Genomic DNA, 22,510 nt, shown 5'->3' with positions numbered 1-22,510 from the left:
CGTGTTGCGAGGGCCGTCCACAGGGCTGAAGCAGTTGTGTAGGATCGGACGTGTTTCTGAACCGTGCGAGAGATGACCGCAATCAAACATGATCGGATCGGGCCATCCACGGATTTCCAGGCGGCATGGGCCGGATTGGTTTTTTCTGATTTGTCCGTGGCGGTGATGACTGCCGGCGGTGGTTCTGTGCTTCCATCGACGTATTTGAGAATGTAATTGGCCTCAAGGGCTGTAAGAACGGTGATTTTCCATGTAGGGTAATTTATGTCTGATAATTTTTCGGGAATCAGGGCATGAAGATGCCTGAGAAGGAGTTTAACGCCAGAAAGAAGTGAATCGAGAGGATCCACCTCGGTTGTCATGGTTGCCGCCGCCCAAGAGAAGAGAGGGAACGATCAGTGCCCTAAAGAGAGAAAAAACCTAGAGAAAAGAAGATCTAGGTTTTCTGGCTCTTGATACCATGAAGGAATATTGATTGTATTGAAGTGTTAACCTAATAAGGGATATATATAGGAGATATAGGAAGGAGTACTAATCCTAATAGGACTAGGATTAAGGAGTACTAATCCTAATAGGACTAGGATTAGTACACAGTAAATACTAATATTATTTAATACTATTATTTAATACTATCTGTTATAAATAATGTAAAAAGAAACTATCTTGAATAATTCTCGTCCCTGAACCAGGAGTACTCGCTGAAAGTGTTGAGAATAGTCAATCCAGTATTTTGATAAAGAAGGAACAACAACACAAAAATGGGGACCTACACTTATAGAAAAATGTAGAAATATGTGAAAATGTTCAATTTAGTTGAAACCATGTACATTACCATTTTAAGAGTCATAATGCACAATAGTGTAAATACAGAAGCCAAAAAGGTTTCTAAAGAACCCTAAGATATAGTTGTGCAATACATAGACAAATACTCCACAATGTATCTAATACTAAGTACCATTTTTGGGCCATCATTATCATGCATGTCATACTTTGAAACTATTTATAGATAATACTCATAGACAAATGAACATTAATGTTCATAACTTGTAGAAAGTAAGGTCACTCATAGTAAAAATCCATTTCATACATGCATACATTTTTAAATCTTCATAGAATAAGAAAAACCACACCATAGCCCCTTTCAAGAGCCTACTTGTTCAATTTTTAAGTGAAGTGTCATACCCCCACTCACACTAAGTACAAAAACTTGAGAATTCATGATATAGTTCATGTTCATGTTTTTTTCATCTAGAGAAATAAACTTAAACGACATGGACCATGTGATCTACATGGAATTTGGTCTAATGTCCCACAACGAAAAGAGATGTACAACTTTTCTTAGGTAGAACTACATTTATTAGCTTTTAGGTGGACCCTCTAGCTGAAGACCTATGTGGGCACATAGTTTTAGGATAGGAATATTGTTTCTATAAACCACAAACATATTGAATTTAGGGGGGAGCTTCATCACATGAGAATACTTTAGATGACCCAACCTTTTGAATTGATTGAAGGTCCTTTACCTTACATTCCATATCCATCTGTGCTAAACATTACTTCCCCAAAATTTACATGTTTGGTCTTGAATTGAATTTACATGAATGAATGAGTGTTTTATCCTTCATTAAACACAACTCATAAAACATCTCATAGATTCAATTAGGTGATAATGGACTTTAAGCCATAGAGTTTTTATTATGTGAGTAAACCTTTCAGATCATGTTAATAGGGTGTTCATCAGAATAGTATTTTAATCAACTCAACAATATTCTCATAGTCATATACATTACATGCATATTCATGTTAAGGGTATGGGGAAAATGATCTTTCATATATACCACAAATATACCATCATCATATAATCTTCACTCTCTCAGTGAATCATAAGCTCATAAACAATTATCATCAACATGTACAAACCAGCATAATTTTCCCTTCAAGGGCCATGAATGAAATTCAACCAAAACATCTCGAATTATTAAATTTGACATGTAGAATAGCATGATTCAACAGGTCAATCAATATATACATAATCAATTGACATTATTCTATAACTAATTAAACCACATCATAAAGTCACATTTTAGTAATTTAGAGAATTATGGGTTCTTTGGATTATTCAATCATACATCAATAATTAATCATCAATTGAATTATAATCCATTAAAAATCAACCATTAAAACATTTTGAAAGCTAACCGATGACTTAGATTGAAACCATTACTTTTCAGGAAATTGTATGCTTTTAAATAGTGTTTTTACGGGACTCTATGGGTCAAAGCTACACATAGACGAAAAGCCATCATACCTAGTTAAAGAATCTTCATGAAATTTCAGGAAGAAGTCTTGAATTCTCTAAACCCTATCTCCAAGTCTACTCTTCTTATTCTTTGAGTTTTAGAGAGAAAAATATTGTGAGGAAGATAAACTTTTGTTTGATTTGGGTATTTGTGAAAAAAGACTTATTTAAGGGGGTTTTGACTTAAAATAACTTATTTAGTGACCCCAAGCTCACCTAAAACGACCCCATATCAATTGGACTAAAAAAGGAAATGACATAATTAACGTTCATTAAGTGACCATGCACAGGCACCACGTGGAGACTTCATGACTTGTGGTGAGAACCACGATCCGTGGTGCCACTCGTGAAGTTTGGGGTAGTAGCTAGGCACATGGTGCCTTTAGCTTACAATCCCAAGGATATCCCATGAATGCCTCGACGAGTCGTGGTCCTTGAGGACGTAGCTATACTACTTTGGGACCGATAGCTCAAATGGCTAAGGCGTCTCCGCCAGGGGATCCACTAGCCCTAGTCAAAACCTCTAGTCATAGTCCTTCTCGTGTACCTTAAGGCAATATCTAGGACACCTGTTTGCCACTTCTCAATGGACAACTCTTCTCCACGAGCCTTCCCCTGATTCGTGGTCTTCACCACAAGCTGTGGATTGGATCGTGAAAGAGAGACTCTTTTTAGGAAATTTTTAGGAGCTAGCTTTTTAGGCTACAACGAGCCACATCATGATCTTTGATCCCTATCTAGAGTCGTGGGGATGGTTTGGGACATTAGGGGAGTGTGAGGGGTGATTGGTCTATTTTGGTCCTCTCCCTTTGCCCTTGAAATTTACTCATGACTTTAACCCTAACATTTATGCTCTATTTTTACCTACTATTTTCTGGAGTGTTACAACAGTTCCTCCGGTCCAGGGCCATGAGGTTTCTCATGCAAAGCTTTAGAATCTTCTCTCACTTTTGGTCCACAGCGCATCTAACAAAAAACAATCAGCAAGTTCTATTGCCTTAAATAGTAGTGGTGTATCAGTGGAATCTAGGGATCGAGATTTTGTTAGGATGAATCCGCCGGAGTTTCTTAGGTCGCAAGTTAATAATGACCGCCAAGAATTTAATGATAAGGTCAATAAAGTCTTTGAAGTGATGCACGTGACTTTAAATGATAGGGTAGAGTTTGCATCCCACCAGCTTAAGGAGGTGGCTCACATATGGTTCACGCAGTGGAAGGACAATATGGGTGAGAATCCAGCTCCTCTTACATAGGAGTGTTTTATCGGAACTTTTCTATACAGGTTCTTTCAAAGAGAGTAGAGGATTCTAAGGAACATGAATTTATGAATTTGAGACAAGGTTAAGTGTTAGTCCAGGAGTACAGACTTATTTTGAATCACCTCTCCAGGTATGCTCAATATATGATTAAAGATCCCAGGGCACAAATAAGTAAAATTGATATTTGAAGTATCTGACTTTGTGAAAAAATGTGTTTAAATGCTATGATGTTAGACAAAATGAATATGTCTAGACTAATAACTCATGCTGAGATGGTTGAGGGAGATAATATTAAATAACTAGCAAGGTACAACTAAAATTCTGGAACAGGGAACTATGAGTACTCTCAGTAGAAATCGGGTGGTGGAAATTGCTCCTTGTTTCAGCAAAGGTCTTCATCTCCAAAACTTCATCAGCTAGTGATCCATCCTTCAAGTTTCGACACTATCATAAAGGTAGGGAATTACTCTCTAATTCTTAGGGGAGTGTTTCAAGCAACAGAACCTACCTAACTTGTCCAAAGTGTGGTATGAACCATCCGGGTGAGTGTGTTTCAGAGAAGGAAGGATGTTTTGGTCGTGGTTAGTCTGATAATTGGTTGAACAATTACCCTTCTACGAGGCAGAGGCAAGAAGGTAACAATAATAGGTCTCAGTCTAAGTCCCAACAACACCAGCAAGTTTCCCAACTTAGAAATGGGTTTCACCTAGTACATGTGGCAGTAACTTCTAGAACTAATTGTATCCTGTCAAGGCTTTCCAATATTAGGAAGATTCTCTTAATGTTGTTATTGGAACAATATGAGTCCTCCCATTAAATGTTTATGCTTTGTTATATCTAGTGGATATTCTTTCCGTTGTAACTCCTTATATAGCAGTGAACTTTAATGTCAATCCAAAAGTTCTTTGGGAACCCTTGTGAGTCTCTAATCTAGTTGGAGACCCCGTTATAGCTTAATGGGTATATAGAAATTGCCATGTCAAAGTTTCTCAGAAAGTCGCCTCAGCAGATCTTGTATAGTTAGTTATGGTAGACCTCTATATCATTTTACGCATTGATTCGTTACATAGCTGCTTTAACTTTGTCGATTGTAGAACTAGGATCGTTCTATTTTCAAGTATACAAGAAAATGATTCTTAGCATTGAAGGGTAGTAGCTTAGTGCTTATGGGTCGATTTATATCGTACCTTAAGTCTAGACAGATGATATCTAAAGAATGAATTTATCATCTAATTTTTGTTAAGAATTCAAACTCTGAAACCCCAATTCTTGAGTTAGTTCCATTTTTAAATGAGTTTTTAGAAGCGTTTTATCTTCTTAGAGTTCCTACTTAAAGGGGAAATCAACTTCGAAGTAGATCTTATCCTGGATATCGATCCTATTTTGTTCCCTCCTTATAAAGGGCTCCAGGAGAGCTTAAGAAATTGAAGTAAAAGCCGAAAGACCTCCTACATAAGGACTTTACCGGACCTAGTAGCTATCCATTGAGTGCTCTAATGTGGTTCGTGAAAAAGAAAGATGGTTATCCCATGATGTGCATTGACTATAGAGAGTTGAAAAAAGTCACAATCAAGAATACGTGTCCTATTCTTATGATTGATGAATTGTTCGACCACCTGAATGATGCTACTAATTTTTTGAAAATAGACCTCAGATTCATTTATCATCAACTTAGATTTTGGGATAGTCACATCCTAATAAAAGCCTTCAGAACATGGTATGGTCAACATGATTGCATAATTATGTCATTTAGACTAACTAACGCTCATTCGATTTTCATGGATTAAATTAACACGATGCTCAATAAGTATTAGGACTTATTCGTTATCGTCTTTATTGATGTATCCTCATTAACTCTAGATTGAGTAAAAATATGCAACTCACCGAAGAGTTGTTCTACAAACTCTCAATAATCTCCTGTTATTCGCTAAAGTTTAGAATACATGAGTTTTGGTTACAATCAGGTTCTTTCCTCAGCCATATAGAATATTTCAAAGGGATCCAAGTGGACATTAATAAAATAGATGCAGTGAAGATATGCCCTGACCCACCTCTATTATAGTATCAATGTTTTTGGTTGTAGAAGAATATTAAGATTGTTTATGGAAGGCTTACATCCATAGATTCACCATTGATTAAGTTGACTTTGAAAAAGGTTATGTTTCAATGACTTTATGAGTGTGAAAAGAGCTTCTGAGAACTGAACACTAGGTTGACTACAACTCTATTTTCACAATATCAGAGGGTTCAGACGGCTATGTGGTCTATTGTGATGCATCTGGAGTCAGCTTCTATGGTGTTTTGATGCAACGATGTAGGTTATAGCTTATGCTTCAAGACATCTCAATGTACAGGAGTTGAAATACTTAACTCATGACCTTGAGCTTGTAGCCTTAGTATTTTCCCTAATGATTTGAAGACATTACTTCTACGGTTTTCATCTAAATGTGTTCACAGACCATAAGAGACTTTAGTATGTGTTCACCCAGAAAGAGTTGAATCTTTTCAAAAGGAGATGACTTGAATACCTCACGAATTATGACATGAATGTTCTTTACCATCATGGTAAGGCAAATGTACAAGTTAATGCTCTTAGCAGACTACTTATGGGTAGTGTATCACATGTTGAGGAAGATTGGAAGGAATTAGAAAACGGTGTCCACCGTCTTACATTCTTAGGAGTTTTTCAAATGCAAAGATCATATGATTTTATGATAGTTAATAATGGGTTAGAATCTACATTGGTAGTGGAGGTTAAGAAAAATAAGATAATGATCCTATATTGCCTCAATTGAAGGGTGCATTTCATCAACAGAAAGTTAAGGTTCCTCTCAAGAGGGAGATGGTGAGCATTGCAACCAAAATCACTAATGTGTTCCTATGGTTGGTGTGCTGAGACACCAAGTACTTACAGAAGCCCATAACTCCATGAAATATATTCATCCAGATTCAACTTGAGGGCTGTTTTTTTGTTGAATGGCATGAAATGGGATATAGCAGATTTTGTGTCTAAATGCCCTTATTGTCAACAGGTGATGGTAGAACATCAGAATTAGAGAGAAGTGACTCAACATAGTAACATTCATATAAGGAAGTGGAAAGTTATAAACATGGACATTCATTACGGGTTTACCTCATACTCGCATACATCATGACTCTATTTGGATAATAGTAAATAGAGTTACTAAGTCCGCTCAACTTTTGATCGTTAAGTCACAGATTCAATGAAGGACTATTCTAAAGTTTACATTAATGAGACAATCAGGTTACATGTGGTTCCTTTGTCTATCATCTCAGATAGAGGCCTTAAAATTACCTTTCATTTTCGCCATTTATTTTAGAAATGTGTTGCTACTCAGGTAAATATCAACACAACATTTCATCCATAGAGAGATGTTTAGGAAGTGCATACCATTCTAACATTAAAGGACATGCTTAGAGTTTGCTTGATAGATTTAAAAGAAATTTTGGATGATAACCTTCCTCTCATGGAGTTTACCTACAATAATAGCTACCATTACACTATTCAGATGGAACCTTATGAGGCATTTTATAGGTATAAATGTAGATCTCCCATTTGCTATTTTGTATTAGGTAAAGCAACCTTAATAGGCTAGATTAAGTTCATGATGATATGGAAAAAGTCGATCTCATCGTAGATGGTATAAATACAGCCCAGAGTCATCAATTATTGTGTTTTCTTCAAGGTGTCACCCATAAACAGAGTAATGAGATTGTGTTTAGTTCATATTCAATATATTTCATTATCTTCATCATGTTCATCTTATGTTAGTGTTTATTATTCTTTATTTAATTATATGTTTGCTAAAGTTTATCTTATCCGGCATGCTAAGTAACTTTCAAATACTGACGCATACTCTACGCTATATGTTTTCGTGACGTAGGTTAAGGTCCGCCTCATTCATATGATGTGTGGATCATTTACCAATCTATATTAAGAAGCATCAGTGATGAGTCTTCATACTTCGACAAATATACACATGATTTCTAATTGACAAGACCCACATCTCTAATTGTTATTAGGAGTTTCTTGGGTTTTTCCTAACTACAATAGAAGTTATGTTGAGGGGTTTTATTCGATCTGAACTACTTTGATGAAGTTGATTCCGAAGACAGTTATGCTTCAATTGCATGAAGCTTGTGAGAAAAACATTCAGGAATTGAAAAAAATGTTGACTATTGCCCCAGTTTTGACATTACCATAGTGTATTGAAGATTTTGTTCTGTACTCGGATGCATCATGAGTTTGTTTGGGTTGTGTTCTAATGCATAATGACAAAGTTATAGGTTATGCCTCCATACAGGTGAAATTTCATGAGAAAAATTATCCAACCAATGACATAGAGTTGGTTGCTATAGCTTTTTCCTTGAAAATATTGCGTCACAACTTGTATGGTGTTCATATCGATATATTCGTTGATCAAAAGAGCTTACAATATGTGTTTACACATAAAGATATCAATCTCACACAAAAGAGGTGGTTAAAATAACTGAAAGATTATGACATAAGTATTCTTTTCCACTTAGGTAACGCTAAGGTGGTTATTTATACTTTAAGCAGGTTATCTATTGGGAGTACCACCCATGTTGAGGAATAAAAGAAGGAGGAAGCCAAAGATGTCCACAGATTTGCACGTGGGTGAGTCACACTTATGGATTCCATAGGAGGAGGAATTGTGGTTAAAATGGGGCTGAATTATCACTAGTGTCATATTTTCATGAGCAAAGAATATTAGATTTTGAACAGGGAGGAGATGGTTTTCTGAAGTATCAATGTAGATTGTTTGTACCTAGGTTGATATCCTCCAAGAAAGGATCATGGAGGAAGCTTATAGCTTCTCATATTCAATTCATCCGTGTTCCATAAAGATGTACCACGATTTGAGAGAGGCATATTGGTGGGAAGGTATGAAGAAGGGAATCAATTAGTCTATTGGCACGTGCCCGAATTGCGAAAAAATGAAAGTAGAACACTAAAGCTGGAGGGTCGGCTCAGAATATAGAACTTCTGAAATGAAAGTGGTAGGATATTAATATGGACTGCATCACAGAATTTCCATTGTGTCATATAAAGCAATATTTAATATGGGTGATTTTTGATAGAATAAAAAAATATGCCCATTTTTTCGGTAAATACTACTCATTCAGTAGAGGATTATGCAAAGTTATACATTGGGAAGGTGTTGAGTCTTAATGGAGTGCTAGTTTCGATCATTTCAAATAGAGGTGAATAATTTACAGCACTGTTCTGGAGATCTTTTGAGAAAGTTGTAGATTCAAAGGTGAATTTAAGCATTGTTTTTCATCCTCAAATAGGTGGGCAAGCGGAGAGTACTATCAAGACCTTACCAGGTGTTGAGGTCTTGTGTGACTGATGTCAAAGGGAATTTGGATAATCAAGTACCTCTCATTGATTTGCTTAAAACAACAATTACCATTAGAGTATCCAAATGTCTCAATACAAAGATCTTTATAGGAAAAGATGCGGATCTTCTATTGGGTGGTTTGAACTTGGTGAAGTAGGCTTGATAGGATCTGATCTAGTTCACCAAGATATGGAAAAGCTGAAGGTGATTCAAGACATTTTGAAAATGGCACAGAGTTGTCATAATTCCTATACAGATGTTAGGAGAAGGTCGTTTGAGGTCGAAGTGGATGATTTGGTATATTTGAAGGTTTAACCCATGAAAGGTGTCATGAGGTTTGTAATAAGGGGAAACTTAGTCCCCGGTATATTTGACCTTGTCGTAGACACAAAAGGATTGGCAATATAGCTTATGAGTTAGAGCTACTAGAATAGTTAAAGCAGTTCATCTAGTGTTTCAATCACTATGCCAAAAAAGTGCATGGGAAATCCTTCATTGACTGAACCAACTAAAAATACTGGGATTAAGGATAGCGCATTGTACGAGAAGATGCCAAGTTCGCAAGTTGAGAACAAATGAGGTTGAATCAATCAAGCTCCTTGGAGGATCAAATTTGTTGAAGAAGCGACTTGGGAAGCTTAAGAGGATATGAAGTACATGTATCCACATCACTTTGAATTCAGAGAGAATGTAGATCAAGATATCATTGCTCTTCTTAGTACTTTATAAGCTATGAGTAAGCATGCGGTTACTTGCTTAAGTTTATCCAGTGTTGAACTTGATGTTATTATCCTTACCTTAGTGAAAGAAATCTCATTTGAGGAAGAATGTTCCCAAAGGGAAGATATTGTAAAATCACACAATTTGAAATAGCTAATAATAAGCTAAGAAACTAAAAGTATTAATTTTTTGAAAGAAAAGGAATAATCTCGAAAATTGCCTAAGTTAAGAAATTGAGTTTCGGTCATTTTCAAACAGCCATAACATCATTCTCAGGATTAGTTAAAGGCAGTTCTTGATATGTCTGGAAATACCTTGGAGAGATCATTCTAACGCCGTTGAGTTTGAGAGAAAAGAAGAAGGAAGGGAGAAAAGTTAAGAATTCTCCAAGAACGACAAGTTGTTTGAGTGGATTTCATCGGGGAGGATCCCTATAAAGATATGTGAGATCTTTTCGTGTTGTCTTAATTAACCCACACACCAACTTGTTTTAATTCAGAGATTTTGAGTTGGTTTCATGTTAAAAATTGAAGTTCTTGAAGAACAAATTGTCAAAATTATTGTTGGTTTAGTTGTTGATGCTTGGGGTTGATTTGATTCATCATTCCAAGTAGCTTTTAGAGTTAATTCTATTTTTTATTGAGGGTACTAATGATCCTAAGCGTTGGGGAAAGAACTTTGGTAGTTAGTGAGGTTTGGAGTTTTAAAAGAAGGACAAAGTCGAATGTTTTTTGAGAGAGGCTTGGGGTCTCGACTCTACCAGAGTTCCACGAAAGTTCCTTTGAACTTTGTCCTCTGGCGCATCGCTCCAGCCAGTATGCCACAAAAACTTCTCTGATATTTGAGGGTTGCTGCCCCAAACCTCTCAGAGCGCCACGGAAGCCACTTCTCCCCATTCTTCCCCGATCTGTTCATTACTAATGTCTAAGTTATGTATCTATGTTTCTTAGTTAATTACAACACTCTAAGCTACATCTAAAAATCATGAAATTTTCAATAAACATGAGATCATGAACCCCTTAATCCATTATCCTATTCAAGAAAAGTTAATATCAAAGTTAAAGAAGTTAAGAGTAAAGTCTAGAGGTTAATAATCAAGTGAAGGTAAAGTTCTTAAGAGTTTTCAAGGTTCTTTAACAACGTTTAACTTTTTTTAAGACTCAAGTTTCAAGCAAAGTGAAGAGTTAAGTGTTGAATTCATTTCTCAAAAGTCTTACGGGAACTAAATATTCCTTAAGAGTCTATAAATGTTTTAATATTTAAGATACGAGAACACTAAGATTTCCAAAAGAGTTTTCAACAAGAAAAGGGACCATTGATTACAAGAGAGCTTTCTAAAGTTAATTGTTGATAAATTATCTCAACACATAGAAGAACTTCTTTTTAAAAACACATAAGCAAAATATATGTTTGGGAGTAGTATTTAGCACCGATAAGGGGATGACATCATTAGTCTCCTTAAACCATGTAGGCGTTTTGGTTATTAATGCATCATACTTTTTAGATGATCACAGTTGTTAATATAGTGGATCCATTAAGTTAAGTAATTCTATGTGACAGAAAAGTACATCATAGTTCTGGAATTAGGCAAGACGTTGTATCACCACTTAGGATTATTGTGGTGGGAGTCGGTTAGAAAATCTCCAACAGAAACTATATTACTTTATATATAAGTAAAGTTGAGTTTTGTATTGCATGTATCTAATTATTTTATATTGAGTCCAGTTATTCATGAGTTGAGCAAAACCAACGTATGAGTTCCTTCTTACTCTTTTTCAAGATTAAGTTGTTGTTTGCATTCCAACTTGCATACTCGTATATTCAATGTATAGATGCTTGTTGGCCTTCATCTTTTCATGAGCACTTGATGTTTGTGGTGAGCGTAACACCCCGGAAATTCATGACTTAATCTAGAGTCTCACATGATGAACTAAGACTTAAAACAATCTTTATAAGCCTTAAATAATGTATTTAAACTAATTGGGGAATTCTAGAGTCAAAGCATCAAGAAACAACCACGATGTGCGTTGAACTAGTGACCTAAAGTAGTGTAGTGTTAGTGGCGCTAGAATAGGTTCAAGGAGGTGTCTAAAGAGTTTTCCATGGGAAGGTTATTGAAGTGTACATAGGTTCATAAGAAAGGTTCTAAGGAATAAAGTCCAAGGAGGGAGCGCCAACCTTGAAGGGCAAGAAAAATCCAAGGGCTAAGGCTTCCCAAGAAGGGACGTTATTGTCTCAACCTTCACGATCATTATAACACCAATTGGTGAGATCATGAAGATGCCTTAGAAATTGAGGTAAGGTTCCATCTAGGACTAGATACTTTACATGGAAACAAGATTCACTTCACGAATCATGGTGCACTTAACGGGAGAGGAAGCCTTGTCGTGAAGTTGCCTGAGGCATTTGAGGGAAAAGTGAAGATTGGGAGAAGATACTGCCTCAGAGCACCACGAGCCGATTGATGGTCAGTGGTGTATGTTCACGGATGAGATAAGGGGTCGTGTAGTTCACTTAGGATAAATTTTAGGTGGCAAATTTCGGGAGCTAGGGCCTCACCCTTCACGATAACCACTATGGGTCGTGATGGTTGGCGGGCTTTCACAGCCAAGGTTAAGTTGGACTTAACTTTTGGAAGTAAAACTTAATGAAAGGTAGTTTGGGTATGTTAAGGGTTGACTATATAATTGTTTTAGGTTAATAATCACCCATTTCCCACATCAAAACTCAAACACAAATTGAAACCCAATTACTCTGACTTCTCTCTACATTCTCTCTCTACTTCATCCTCGATTGAATAAACCAAGAAGCTCAAATAATAAGACAAAGTCTCAAAGGTTCTTACTCAAATTTTGTGAATAAAGTCTCATATGCTATAGTTACTTTCCCTCTTGCGATTCCTTTCCCCAAGAGGTCAATTCAAAGTTGATTTCTAAATCACCCAACTCTAAGCTTTTTCTCTACAAATGGGTTTTCTTCTAAACTTGAAATTGATGATTGAATATTACGAATTGTGATTACCTATGGATAATTAGGTGTATATTGTTAAGTAACTGATGTTGATTAATGGGATGTTCGGGTTACCCGTGTCCTCTTCCCTAACCATAGTTATGAAGGGGACTTGTAGATAATTAGGGTTGTTGGATTTGATTATGATATTGTTTAATTTATTATTATATGATTATGGTGATTGGATGGATAATTGTAGTGAATTGAGGGTAAGATCTTGAAAGTGAAGCTTGGAGTCTATTGGTAATACCGCAATTTTGATGGTTTATTCGTGATGATTATATTCAATTGAAGTATGATTATGTGGTTTGATTAAGAAGATGATGATATGATGATTATGATTGCATGTTATTAATATGTTGAATTGTGATATCATGTTAAGGGTATGATGATACAAGGTTGAATATGAATAACTTCTGTGCCTTATTATGATATGACTATGGTGTGATGATATCACTACATGTTGGGTTGTAATGAAAGGAAATTCGCATGCAATACCTAATGAACTAATGAAATGATTATACAAGGGGTTAATTTCATATGGCCTATATTAAGATATGATGATTAAGATTGACATAAAGACAATTCAAAAAGGGAGTAAAGTTTTCTTGCAACCAACTAAATATGAAAGGTGTCCCTTTACAATGTGGGAAGGTAGGTTCACAATAATTCTCTGAGCTAAGGACTCCAATTCTAATAGTCATGAAGAGGGTTCAATACATATCTCCTATTTTTTTAAACTATGTTTCCCCCATAGGAATACTAGCTAGTTGATCCACCTAGAATGTTATGTTCATGTTTTGGTTCTACTTTGGCAAGAAGAGAACCTTCTATCGATTTAGGGTTTCATGACACCAGATTCAATGTTTAGCTCATATTGTGTATTGTCAATTAAGGCGATTGTTCTCGAAAGTAAAATGAATGAATGAAGTAATGAATATAGGCACTAACTAGGGTGGCTTAAGGGGTTGTACTTAGTGTACGTAGGGGTATGGAACTCTATCTAAATATTGAACAAGTTTAACTTGAGATAATTCGTAGGAGGTTGTTGTTAATCACTTATGATATCATGAAAGGTATGTTATCTATAAATAATGTTGGTTATGTTGATGAACATGATATTGTTATAAATTAATACATATGTCACTACCGGAGTCTAGACCCCATATGAGATTGGTGTCGTTGACATCTCAGAGGTCGCAGACAAGCCTTCTTACGTCATTCTTACTTCGTCTAGGTTAATTTTAGCAGAAAATTGGAAACTTTTTGTTTCTTAACATACATACTAATCATTGTATTAGATTCATAATTTTTCACCATCAATTATCTAACATTAAAATCATCAAACGAAAGAAATAGTTTAATATAGCACTAAATGTATACTAGCCAAAATGGCACCAATACAATGTCTGAACAAAAGCGGAAAGAAATGCTAGTGGGACATACTCCACTAGATCAATCCTATAACTAAACTAGAATGTAATGGGCAAGCATCCTCGAAAGCATGAGGTCCTACCTAGTACGAATGAATGCTCCACGTCCTGATAATTTCAGCGTCAAGTTCTAGCTCTAGCGTCCACCTGTGCCTGCACCGAAAATTGTAGAGTTGTATGGGATTAGTAACACTTGTACTACGTATGGGTATATGCAAGCACACACCAAGGACATGCATGATTAATAACAACTCTTTCCTAACAACATGATTATTGAAAGTCAAGTCAGTGGACTTGCCAAATTGGGATTAGGAAAGTTAGTGAGCTATCCAAATTTGAATTAGGAAAGTCATGCCATAAGAGTAACATGCATCATCATACTTATCATATTGAACACAATGCATAACATCTAACACATAGCACATAACATATTACATATAGCACATAACATTTTTTCATATTAATCTTTCATATGCCATGAGACCTTAGAGTCATGGACTTGAGATCAAGACATCCCGAAAATGATGGCTCAACATATGGGACCTCAACTAGGGAGCCTTCTTTAGCAAACACAGAGTCTGTTTCAATTATTCGTACGTACTTCATTTTATTTAATTCATAGGCTAGTGTAAACACTAGCTATACCTAGGATGTAGTTTAAAACATTCATTGGGTTCGTTGTGCAATGATCAAGAATAACCTAGTGTCATTACTCAAGTCTAGCTCACCTCTTTATTATCCTATCCTAATACCTTTTGTTATCATTCATTTTATTATGTGCATCATTTGAGGCTGGCCTCATTAATTCATGGGGAACATTGACTTTAACCGACATAGATCATGTGAGCATAATGAAATCCAGTGTCTCCCCCACACCAAAAAGAGGTGTAATCACCGGCCAAAGTGACCCAAAACATGCAAGTGTACATGGGAATTGAACCCCGCCAAATCCCTATATTATCAGTATAGGTTCGAAGACATGGAGATAAGAAAACCCATACGCTGCATGCCGAACAGTCTAATTTCATGAGAGTTACATGAACTTCCGCCCTTCCCAAAAGAAGGCATCACCGCTAATAGCTAGTGTATCGGTGCTCCGTATAAAGTTCCATTATATTCAACTCATACGTCATGGAAGCTGGTTTTTAGTATGAGGACATCATAGCTCAATATATGATTTCTCATCTCATCATTAGTATTAAGTGTGTTAATCTCAATACTTTCATTAGAGTATTCATAGAGACTGATCTCTTCATTAACTTTACACTCTCATAGGTTAGTACGTTTTGGTAACATTTACTTAGGCTCACTTAAGATTGTTCTCATCTTTTATATTAACCTTATATCATGTTGTGACCACATTCATTAACATTATCACATTTGCTCTTCATAATTACTCAACCCCTTTTTACGTGAATGTTCATTTCATTATATACCAATGCACTTGGCCATCTGTGTGTTTCACACTCTTACTTAACCCTTCTAGGGTTTCATCATTTCATTACATACATCTTAGGTTCACTTATTTTTAAATGTATGCTAGACTTATGGGTGTATATATACAAACCAAGAGGCTTCTTTCATAGTTAATTAAGTGACTCATATCTTCCTAAGATTATGTAGAACAGGACTTATGCATCTTGTATGTATGCCAAGATCTCGATTTCGATCTAAGTAGGTGGCATTATTCTTGAACATATAATTCACGTATGACTTATGTATCAATACGGAATTAGGCAAGGGAACCCAAGTTCGAATCCCTTGGACAATAGTTACATTTTTCATTGATTTTATTTTTAGTCCACATGACATTGGGACCCTTAATTGAGCCCCAACATCAACATTTCCTCTTTATTTATCTCCTTTGAATCTCCTCCTACTTGGTTGAGGGTTTGTGGGATCGAACCCCCACAACCACTTTTATTTTTTTCATTTAATTCTCCTTGTACAATTCTCATAGACCATGACGTTGTGGGATTAAACCCACACAGCCTCTCTTTATTTTTCTTTTATTTTGCAACTACTGCGTTTAGGTCGTGGGTTCAATTCCCACGCCTCACAATTCTTTCTATCTATATTTTTCTCTGAACTCCCTTCACTGCCTTGAGGTCGTGGGTTTGATTCCCACGCCCCACGTTTCTTTTCTTTTATTTTTCCCTTTCTCATTTACTCTCCTTCTTAGCCTTGAGGTCGTGGGTTCAATTCCCACGCCTCACATTTCTTTTCTTTTATTTTTTCCCTTACTTCCACTTGCTGACTTGAGGTGGTGTATTCGATTCCCACGCCTCCCATTTTATTTTTATTAATTTTTGTACTTTACATTCAGCCACCCCACTCAAGATCAATTCCCCTTGACCCCACTTCCCTTTTCACGTTATTAGGGCATTATACGGGTGAGGTCACAGGTTCGAACCCTGCTGGCCTCATCCCTTTACACTCAAATAATTTCTAGATTTATTCATCATTATTTAGCCTAAACCAAACCTGAAGGTTTTTTGGAAATTTCATCATTTTTCATCTCATTTTCACCAACACTTTCACTTGAACTCTTAGGGAAATTTATAGAACATTTAATATATTTTGGGGTGCATTTTTTTATAAACTCGTTTACTCAAAAGATTGGTACTCAAATCAGCCATACTTTAATTTTAATGAAAATCATGATTTATATAGGTTTATGAACATAAAATAACAACCATAACATTGCCAAATTTGGAGCCTTCACCCAAGGACCTTTGTCATTATAACATGCTTGAACACACACACTTGCACATAAATTCGAGCACATGGTTGTCTTTCATACGATTTCAAGTACACAAATATAATATTATTCATCTCGAAAACATAGCATACACCTAGATCTTCCAACAATCATACCCAACCTACGAATCATTGGGAGCTAGTGACAGGGGCATGTAAAGGGAACAATCCTAGTTTTCAGACTGAATAATCTGAACTTTAAGGGGTCTCTTGGGAAAGGGACCAATAGAGAAGGGAAATCATACCTTTTATAAGTTAAACCCTTGACTTGATGCCCAAAACTTTACCCAAGATCACGTCTAAGCCTCCTCAATGTCAACTCCACTCGAATGACAACCTCCCTTAGCCTAGTGTGCGACTGACGTTTGTTTTCTTGTGATTTCGTGTGAGTTCTTCAAGTGTGAAGCACTTGGTTTGTTTTTCTGCTCTTTCCTCCTATTTTGGCAGAGAGAATACGTGAGGAAGAAGAAGAGAGATTGAGGGTAAGAGTGGAGAGATAAACGTGAGAGAGTGGAGTTGTAGGAGGCTTAGGAGTCTAGTTTTAAGACTTACTCAATAAGGTTTTTATTTATGTAATAAAAATTTGATTTTTATTTTATTTCAAATAATCTAATGAATATTAATTACTAATTAATTACATTAATTCAATATCTTAAATAAAAATCACTTTAATTCATTGCTTCCACCTAGGTTCAAACCCGGGTGGAGCAAGACTTCATTTCAAAAGCCCGATTCTGGTCCTCTGTCCCCAAATTGCCCCTACACTTATTAATTAAATAATTAATTACATATTTAGGGTAATTAAGATACCACCCTTAGCAAAAAAAAGACATTTTTACCCCTAGACTCTTCAAACCTATTATTTCATCTTTTTAAGTCCGGTAAAGACTCCCTCGACTAAATCTTCTTATTTGAGAGCCCTACATGGTTGGAACAAACCTTTCCAAGCTAAACTGACTCCCAAAGTTAGTTCGCTTTGCTGTAGCAATGGTTCTGAGGTCTGGTTCTACGCGCATCAATCCGTATGAACCCTGGTCTAATCATAGGAATTCTTGACACATTAAGCATTTCTTATGTTATCCATTTTTAGGGTTGTTACAATATATATGAAGATGAATATACATGAGGTTATGTTGTATGAAACAAGGCATTACTTATGATCTCCTTCCTTGTTTAATAGATTGTGTGGGGCTATGGGGCTTCATTTGAGCATTGCACTTGTTGTCTGGGATGGGATTGTTGATAAGGGTCTTTTATGACTTGATTATATAAACTATTGAACATTGAATTTTTATATGACTTTATGGTGATGTTATCCTTGTTTATGAACATGTCTTGTGTTATTGTGATCCTTGAATTGTCTATCTCTCTCAATTATGCATAAAGGCTTTTCAAATGACTTAGCATGTTACTAATGAAATGGTCCCTTCTTTGCATGTCTTCGATTGATTTATTTGCATGTATCCATACTTAGTACAAGTGGTGGTACTAACCCATATTCTTCATATTTCTACAAATATATAGGTTCAGGTCATTGAAATGTAGAAGGCCACATTCAAGGAATACTTGGACATATTTCCCCAAGTTATTGGTAGGTACTCATGTTCGAGGATGTTGATATTCTTATACTCTAGCTTTGATGTTGACTATGTCTATATGACACTTGTTCTTTCCTTTATAGTTTGAGACTATTGTTGTAAGCATATATATGGCGTATTGAATTGATGTAAGGGTTATGCCCAACATTGTAATTCTATATTAGATGGTTTAATGTGAGACAACGTACTAGACTATATTTATTATCAATTGGTTATATTGCCAAAACGAGAAGTCTATATAAACTTTATAGGCGAGGAATTGTGTAAACTACATATATGAAACGTGAGAAGCCTAAGTATACCTCACTATGTAAAAAATTTAATTTTTCTGCATTTTTGACTTATAATATGTTATGACTAATGCTAAGGGTAAATCCAAGTCCCCTTTGAGGACTAAGATAGTAATTACGTCATAGGGGTGCTCCCCCGGTCGTGACAATGAGCCTCCTTGCCTTCTAGAGGATATATTTATTTGCTTTCTAGACTTTCTCTTATGGGATCTTGTGGGGTATATCCCGACATCCTTCTTCGTATTATAGAGGTTTCATAGACAGTGAGACAATTAGTATTGAGTCTCTTATCTTTTTTATTGCAGACATTTTTCTAAGAGACTTAAGTACCATTTTGGCCAAGTTATTTACTTTAAGTTATATTATGAGATTGTTTTCTTTTATTGAGTAAAGTCTTCCGCTGAGTTAAGTAAGCCAAGAAAAGGGTTCACTCAAGGCCAGCAATTGTCATTGAGTGCGGGCCAGTGTAGGCTCGGGGAGTGAAAGGGGGTTAGGGATATTGAGTATTGGGTTTGGTAACAAAAATCTTAAGTTTTGAAGCAAAAATAATTTTAAATTAGTTTTTATTTGGGGAAGGGGTTGGGGGGGGGGGTACATCCAGGGATCAAACGTACAATACAAAAAGAGGCGTCGTTAAGGACCCCCAAATATGATATAAAATATGGGCATCATAAATGGCCCATAAATATACTATATTAGAGGGAACCACTAAGGGATCGTAAATATAATGCCACATATTGTCTTCTTTTAAGGTTCCATATCTATACTACGTCTTATCTCTCATTCACTTTGGTAACTCATTTCAAACTCTGTAAATAAATTACCTAGGACTTGCTCTTTCATGATTACTACAACCTTAATTATATATCCATAATTAGGCTCGACAACGATCATAAATAGAGACATTATATTTTGATATATTTTCTCAATTGAACTTCCACACTCAAGCAGGAGTTAAGTGTCGACTAGACTCAACTCAATATTATATTATTAATCAACTATATTTCTAGTTACTTCTAAACTCGTGTATGAATAAGATTCAACATATTTATTGGTAATAATAATTACGACAAATCTAGCTCATAGTGTATTATGTATACAAGGCATTCTCAAGTGACAGCCTGACCTGTAACACCTTTATTCATTAGGAATATTCGTCCCGAAATTTAAACAATTGCATGAGGGGAATTAAGGCTGGGAACTATTATAAAATTTCGACTGCGTTTCCTTTTTCTATGATCACACAAAATCTGAAAATTAACTAAAACCAACCTACACGTGGCAATGCTTAAAGTAACATGAAAGCTATTACTGAAAAATTCTCAGCAAGCACCTTATGAGACAAATTGCAACTCAAGAGGAGGACCTAAACCTAACCTAAATAGAATAGTATACGACATATACACATCCCAATAACGTAGAATTTATAAGGTTCTGCTGAAGGTAATTTATCAATAAATTCATTATAACTTCTGAGTATATAAGTTCTTAGGTGTATAGTGAATGCGCAATTAAACTATTAGAACATGTTATATTATGTTCAAATGAGATGTGGATCGATTATTTTCAAGAATAAGTACCAGTGACTTCTAAAGTAGTTAAAAAGTTGGTGAATAAACTATAATCTGAAGCTTATCGAACATTCTGTTAAGCATGATTCATACGTAATTGTTTTAAACATAAACTCTTAGAATGTAAAAACACTTTTAACATATCATTATTCAAATATGATGCATTAGTCCTATAACACTTAATCAATAGTTTATACATTTAAAACCTTTAGAAATGGATAACAATTAGAATAATGATCTTTGAGTCGTGTTTCATACAAACAGTGACTAATTATAATGTCTACTATATGCAATCAAATAACTTACGACTTGTAACAGTATATTCTCTAAAATGTAAGCAGGTTATATATGATAGTATTCTTGAAGGTAGGTAATATATTCATATCGACCAATTCAACCCTAAAATGGTTACTATCTAAATGAAGTAACTATGAAAGGTTGGGGTCGAATCCTAAAAAGCACATGATGAGAGAATTTAGTATTTTTAATGAATGCTGATGTGATAACTTAAATCAAAATGCGGGTATTAAATTTCAATTTATAAACTATAATATACTTGAATTTTTTATTACGGTTCAAAATTAAACTATAGCTACGGTTATGAGACATCGGAATTCAAACTAGTAATTTACTATCAACTCACTCAAGTGTGTTTATTGTGCAAAATTGACCAACACGTTAGTCTACTATAAAGTCTCTCGGCCAAATCAGAAGAATTTCACCATACGTCCTTCAAACACTTTGGTGTAGAATGAAATTAATCATCAATATCATGTTAATCATTTTTTTTTTCTAATCTTAAATTTATTCATTAAACAACAATGGATGTGATAGAAACTTTTCTATTCCCAAAAGCACAGGTCAGCCTCAATCAAACAAAAAGAAAGATAAAATAGGATTACAGTAAAAACAATAATAAAATAAAGTGGAAACCTATTATTTTATTTAATCTTCAAAAATCTAGTTGTCACGTGTAAAAACAACTAAATACATTATTATGGAATTAATAAATAAACATAAGTCTCTTTCTTTGTTTCTCAAATAGAACAAAGTGCAGGAAATGGAAAAAGGGGGCCCACAAAAAATAAGAGTTACCTCTTCAAGTCCTAGACAAGCCTCGAGATCAATTAAAGAAGACATAGGTCACACACATTGGGATCATAACCTACACAAGTGTAAAAGAAAAGTGTGGGTACCAATAACACGCTACAAAACAAGCAACCTACTAAATAAAGGAATTAGCTAGAAAATGAATACCCCTAACACTCCAATTGAACCTCCTTAAACTATAACCTCTATTGAAATCAACCCAGCCTAGCAATTCAATAATACACGACTAGCAGACCCAATACTTAAAGTTCAAATCTTTGCAACAATCAATTAGTTAAAAAATTCCATATCAATATCAATTAGTTCATCTACACTCAAAAAAGTATCAATCAAAATTAGCAAACAAGGCGCACATAGAAACAAAAGGCATCAATTCACAATGAACAAGCTCTCACCAAAACCATTTTCCATTGATTTTATATCAAATCACTAGTTTGAACAATTTCCGATCGACTTTATATCAAATAATTAGTCGAAACAATTTCCCATCGGCTATTGTCATGACCCAGGGATACCCCCTAGTTTTAACATAGCGTACTTGTCCCCAAGAGGTCTTATACAAGCCCTCAGCATATAATAAGATAAGATAATATAAATGAACTGGAAGTGTAAAAACATTTATCCGTAAAATCGAAGTCATTTTCATAAAACAAAATGGAAGTCTTTACTACACATTTTATCAAACCATGTGAACACAACTTGAATTAAAACCCTTGGGACACATCCCATAGAAATTTCTCATGATACAGAATGAATGACATAAAGGAAATGGTAGGCTTTTCCTTGAAGCTATGAGAACTACCGCAATCTTCAACTCTTTTGCTCCTTAGAAGCTTGTCTCCAAGAATAGAACTCAAGTCTCCCCACCCTACATTTGGTTAGAACACGCAAAGAATGCGTTAGTAAAAAATGTACTGAATATGTTATCTAGCATAAACATAAGACCATAAGACAAGGGTTTTTCAATTTATGAAATAATCTAAAATCATATCAAATTTTTCATGAAACATAAACTATAAATATAAGAGACAATATCATAATAACAAGCTAAGTCTCCAACATAAGCATCATATA

This window comes from Solanum pennellii, chromosome 5 (genome assembly GCF_001406875.1).
Source record: "Solanum pennellii chromosome 5, SPENNV200".
In the NCBI taxonomy this organism is placed as follows: Eukaryota; Viridiplantae; Streptophyta; class Magnoliopsida; order Solanales; family Solanaceae; genus Solanum; species Solanum pennellii.
Note: the sequence above shows the minus strand (reverse complement) of the source record.